Source organism: Oncorhynchus gorbuscha, linkage group LG26 (genome assembly GCF_021184085.1).
Source record: "Oncorhynchus gorbuscha isolate QuinsamMale2020 ecotype Even-year linkage group LG26, OgorEven_v1.0, whole genome shotgun sequence".
In the NCBI taxonomy this organism is placed as follows: Eukaryota; Metazoa; Chordata; class Actinopteri; order Salmoniformes; family Salmonidae; genus Oncorhynchus; species Oncorhynchus gorbuscha.
This window is the reverse complement of record NC_060198.1, coordinates 18,079,592-18,085,856: the sequence shown is the minus strand read 5'-3', so window position 1 is coordinate 18,085,856 and position 6,265 is coordinate 18,079,592. Positions and strand designations below refer to the sequence as shown.

Genomic DNA, 6,265 nt, shown 5'->3' with positions numbered 1-6,265 from the left:
GGAAACCACCTCATGCCCCTGGTAGAGCCGGGAGTAGTGTTTACCACTCCACCACACCTTCAGCAGGCTGGGAAAGTGGGATTAATCTGTTTGATCCATTTGTTTGTTTCAGTTTTCAATCGTTGAATTCTTTGACGTATTGTTGATTTCAACATTATTCATTTTCAACAAATGCACTGGGTTGGTTGAAAAGTGATACTAAACTTACATACCATGCACTATATTGACATAGTGGAAGATATACTGAATTGATACTGTTTTTCATACTAAGATGGACTATGCACTATATTGACAAGGTAGAAGATAGCATGAAAAACTATGTAAATTCAGTCTAAGATGGACCAAGATATGCCTTTGCACATATTTGTTCATTGGTTTATCAAGAGTCTGTTGATTGGTTGGTAACTGGGTTAATATGTTTTGCAATATGATCAGATCAAGCTTTATTTATATAGTACATTTCAGACATGGATGCAACACAATGGCTTCGCCAGGAAAAAAAACTGAAATATTTAGTACACAACAAACAGAAACTTAACTGAAAGACTGAGCATTTTAAGGAAATGTCATTGATTAAAAGATTAACAATTGGATCCAATACAAATTATTAACTTGTTTTACTCCATTGTTTGTTGTTACGTTCTCCATCAAGAAAACACAAAAACTAAAGTCAAACTAAATGTGACATGAATTGTAAAAATATCAAAAGCAAATGGAATAATAAAACGTATCTTTGTCGGGCTGAATGTTTGAAATATGTGATTTTAGTCATGCTTCTTCAGTATTGGACATTTAGCACTTCAATGTTGTCAATAAATACTGGAGTGATGTAGGCTTGTTAATAAAATTGATTCTAGACCAATTCATTATACTGCGTCCAGGTGTTCAGGCTGCAAGTATGTTGAAATTCATTTATCAAGTCATTGAAAAAAGACCTGAAAATATTTTAATTTAATAAACAAAACATGACAACATCATACAAACAACATCACACCTGCTCTTTTTTTGTTAGTCACTTTCTGTTAATTTACATAAATAGTAATAGATGTAAACAGATAGCTGCATTTTGATTCAAGAGAGTCACCAACGTGGTAAATGTAACACAACTCTTTTTTTGTGAGTACATTTTTGTTAAATCACATAAATAATACTCTTTCAATTCAGAGCCCGGATTTTTCCCCAGAGACTAAAATCCATATCATGCTGCAATCAATTTATCAAATTGAACAGGGGTCAAACGTTTAGGGTGCTACATTATGACATCATTAAAATACTCCTACTACAATGTTAAAACATTCTACATTGTGACAATATTTCATTGATGTCAGGAAACAACTCCTTCATGTATGCATGTTCTGATGTTTGATTAGATATATTTTATCAGAGTATCTCTTGTCACATTGATCATAGCCATAAGGGTTATCTCATGTGTGAGTCCACTGGTGTGATATCAGGCTGTTTGACTGAGTAAAATTCTTCCCACATTGATTACAGCTATGAGATTTCTCTCCTGTGTATTCTTTGGTGTGATTTCATGCTGCTTGACTGAGTAAAACTCTTTCCACATTGATTACAGCTATAAGATTTCTCTCCTGTGTGTATTCTCTGGTGTATCTTCAGATAGACAAGATGTAGCAAAACACTTCCCACATTGAGTACAGCTATATGATTTCTCTCCTGTGTGTGTTATCTGGTGTGATATCAGGCCACTTGACTGAGTAAAACTCTTCCCACATTGATCACAGCCATAAGGTTTCTCTCCAGTGTGAATTCTCTGATGTATTTTAAGGTCTACTGAAGAGGTGAATCTCTTCCCACAGTCAGAGCAGCAGTTTAGATTCTTTCCAGTGTGTATTCTCAGGTGTAGTTTAAGTGAATCTGATCTTGAGTAACTCTTCCCAGTCAGAGCAGTGGTGAGATTTCTTCCCTGTGGGTCTCTGCATGTGTTTCTTGAGGTGTTCTGATCTGGAGAGACTCTTCTCTGCCTCGTCAGCATCATGATGTTGTTGAAGATCCCCAGAGGATCCACGATAGTCCCGTCTCTATCCTGTGTGAACAACAAAGTCAGAAAGATGGTTAAAGGCTCAAAACAGCAGAGATCCACTGTTTATTTTGAGGTAAAAGGTGATGCTCAGAGCGTACCCATGATGTTGTACAACAATTGACGTCTGTTAAATTATTTGACAAATGTCTTAAGACAGTCACGTGAGCAACAATTCTGTATTGTTTTCACATCAGTAGTAAAATCGATGATTGGAGGCTAGAAACAAGTTATTAAAGTTGCTGAAACTCTAAGCAATGTGCCAGACAACTTTTGGTCTCCAATTTTGGCCCCTTTCTGTGGGCGATGCACACGCAATTTGGTTGCAGAAACTCCTCCCTGCTAATGAGGAAACCACAAATTATGGATCTAGTATATCTGGTAATGAGGAAACCACTAGTTGTGGATGTAGTATATCTGCTAATGAGGAAACCACTAGTTATGGATGTAGTATACATGGTTGGAGCAAAAATGGTGAGCGAAGATTTTAGTTTTTCACAATGTATAATGAATATTACAGCTCACTATCAGAGCAAGATCAGGATGCTACTCAAGGAAACTAATTTTAAGCTCTGTGTCGCTATTTACTAATTCACCACCGTGGAGGAACACTCAGGGGAGTTCTCATAGGCTGACAGCAAAAATAGCCTCCATTTACAGGTTGAATATGAGTACATTTCACACTACTGAGGATATATAATTGTCAGGCTCGCTTGAATCTCCTGCTTAGTGTAATGTTTGTGTTTGTCTCAAATCAACTGCTTCATACTTTTAAAAAACACCAACCAGTAAAATGCTCTTTGGCTAGCTTTTCCATGACAATGAGGGTTTGTAAACTAAGTGTTTTCCAAATTGGACCATAACTTCACCTAGCAATAACATAGACGTACTGTAGGACCCATAACTTCACTAACAACAACATGCACCTACTGTAGGACCCATAATTTCACATAACAATAACATACACCTACTGTAGGACCCATAACTTCACCTAACAATAACATACATTATTTAGGATTTCTGTGCAATGAAAACGGTTTTCCCAGCATAATATAAGGAGACACTAAATGTTACGTAGGTAGAATGCATTTCAGAGATCTGAATACAAAAAACTGTACTAACAGGCCAATAAGCTAAACCACAAGGCCAAATCTACACTGGAGGAGTTTACCAAGATGACATTGAATGTTCCTGATTGGCCTAGTTACAGTTTGGGCTTAAATAGTCTTGAAAGTCTATGGCAAAAATTGAAAATGGCTTTCTAGCAATGATCAACAACAAACTTGACAGAACAGGAAGGATTTTTAAAAGAATAGTGAATATTCACATGAAGAAGTCAGTCAACTTCGGTAAAACATACTATGTAGAAATTCAATCATTCCCCATGCCGACCCAAACGGATACTAAATGAAACAGCCCCTGGCAGAACACCCAGACCTAACTTCGCAAGATTTGTCAATTTATTAATTGTATTTTGTTTGAAACACTCCTGTCAGTGTTGAGTAAGGAAGCACACCTGATTACACATATAGAAGTAGAACTAGTCTACCTGATTACAAATATAGAAGTAGGACTAGTCTACCTGACAACACATATAGAAGTAGGACTAGTCTACCTAGTTACACATAGAAGTAGGAATGGTCTACCTGATTACACATATTGAAGTAGAAATAGTCTACCTGACAACACATATAGAAGTAGGACTAGTCTACCTGGCCTGAACGCAAATGTAGGCCTATAAATGTGCCCATTTCGGGATGTCTGATAGTATTTCTGATTGTCTTAACGCACCACCACAAATGAGTTGTGGAGCTTCTCAAAGCAAATTTCTCTTCACCTCTAACAGCATGTAAACAAAGTCTAATCAAAATCAATTGCAAATGAGAATAGTTCCTTCAAGTATTTGAAAAACATTTCCAGCTCTCGCCCTTTCAATAACCACTCGGCACGAAAGGGAAAAATGTAATGCTCTGATCCAGTGGAAATGTCATAAAATACCTGATTACTTCTTATCCATTGCACAAATAGCCGCCAGCTGTGTCAGTCCAGAACTCACTGGCGCGGAAAACTGAGAGCCTAGAATATTTTATACAATCTTTCAAGGTTGTTGTAGACAGGCCATGTGCAGCCAAAGTGATTTCTAGGATATGTATTTTTTCAGAATATTTTCTACCTGCAGAATGCAATGTTTTCATTTGTTGGCTTTATGTAGAATATTTTTTTTACATAGTTGGCAATAAAAAAAATTGAGATACTATTATAAACTATATGAAAATCATAACTGTCACACAGATCAGTAGAAATGGTCAGATAAATTTGCACTCCAAATGTAGGTTGCTGACTGCTTGTGTAGCCTATTACCATCAACATCAGAATTTACGAAGGCCAGCAGGAGGAGGTGGTTCAGGAAGAGTTTCTGCTCTTCTGGTTGGGCTGTATTGATGTAATGGCATGAAAATAAATTGGCTGAATATTATACAATGACTTATCAACAGCTCTAACAATTTGACCCCCACAGGAAATCTACACTGGTCATTCAATAATATACTATATAGCCTAGAAACCTGGTTAAACTATCATTATGACCTCATGCAAGGACAGTCCTTATATTCATAGTGTAGTGAATTCTGGGGGTAGCTCTGAGCTGAACTCAAACCTGGGTCCAGTGACTGTCAAGTCAACACCTTATAACTGTTATGCCAAGATGTCTGAACTTCTTGACGAGGTAGCTAAGTGTTGGTTTACAGTTGCTACAATATAGCTTTCTCTATGAATTTGAGAGTGGTTACATTTCTCCAGCCCCCATCCCTCAGCTATTTTCCAAACAGCCATTTTGTTGCTGTTTAAGTACTAGGTTCCCTTTAAAAAAGCCACACATCAATCAACCAATCTGCAGTTGAAACAATAACAAAGCAGTCATTCCACAACTGTTTTGGTAATTAGATGATGGTGGGCCTGGAGAAATGTAACTACTCTCAAATTCATAGACAGATCTAAGGACTGACCATCCAAGATATCAACATTATAGTTTTAACCATGTTGAGGCTGTTGATTTACATTTTTTCTAAACATTGGAGTAAAAAAAGCTTATTTTGGGTTCTGATGGGGTATAACAGTTGAACTAAGCTCATGAGGCATGTATTATATTCTTCAATAATCAATGGCTATAAATACATAATTTAAAAGTCAAAATATGGATGTAGCAATTGCAGATTTCCCCTTTAACACCAAACATCAGTTCAACAACTGCAGAGTTTGTACCTCTGTATTTAAGACAGTACTTACCAGTGGTAATCACGACTCGGTTTCTCAAAACCATCTTATGGCTAAGTTAATATTTAGAACCACTGGATGCCTTAAATTGCGTTTGGGAAATCGGGCCCAGATATCCAGGTTTCTCCTCTTCTTCCTCTTCCGATGAGTCCGTAATCTCCCCCTCCTCTTTCACGTCAACAACTGAATCCTCCTCATCTTTACTGTAACGTCTTTCTCTTCTTCTTTCCCTGTAACAGCCTCACCCTCTACTTGTTTTTGTATTGTAACATCCTTCTCTTCCTCCTCCTCTTTGACGAGAACTTCTTTCTCAGTCCAGCAGACCGCCTCTTCCTCAGCAGGAAGAGAGTAATTTAGTGAACTCATGGTCGGAGATGTTAGCTAGCTAGGCTAATGCTAACTTAACCAGCCCGGCAGCTGAATAATAACAACAACACCGTAAATATAACATGAAATAGGATTACTAACTAGACGACATACGAGGGTTTAAAACACAGTGGGTAATATACACTAAAGCGTCTAAAGAGCTTTATTGGTTCGGCTATTTTGTCTAGCAAGCTACGGAGGTGTCTGACTAAGTGTTGCTGCTGCTGCTGCTGAAAGAAGCGTTCCGTCCACTAGATTTTACGTCACACCAGCAGCATCGCCTTAAATTCCCAGACCGCCATCTGCTGACTGCAGTGGGTAACGCAGTTGTCTGAATCTCTGACCGTGATGGAGATGTGCGACTTTAAGACAATGACGCTGGTGTGACGTAAAATATATATTATAATGTTCAGACAAAAAGTTAGTGTAGGAAGCATGAGTTTTTACTCACCAGTGTAACAACACAGTGTAGTTAAAGACGTAATAGCTGAGTTGTATTGAAGATCTGGTTACCTATATGCACAACCAGTTATGTTTTTGTGTTTTCACATATGTATTAATTTATTTCGGGATCCTGAGTAATCC

The 6,265-nt window shown here is 37.6% G+C and overlaps 1 long non-coding RNA gene across 1 annotated transcript; it reads right to left on the bottom strand.

The window, feature by feature from the left end:
• Nucleotides 1-420: 420 nt before the first annotated feature.
• Nucleotides 421-5,920, bottom strand: LOC124015843. The gene is made up of 3 exons (XR_006835233.1): nucleotides 5,327-5,920; nucleotides 4,403-4,474; nucleotides 421-2,047 (listed from the first exon to the last, which is right to left on the bottom strand). It is a non-coding gene; the product is annotated as an uncharacterized LOC124015843 (long non-coding RNA).
• Nucleotides 5,921-6,265: the final 345 nt, after the last annotated feature.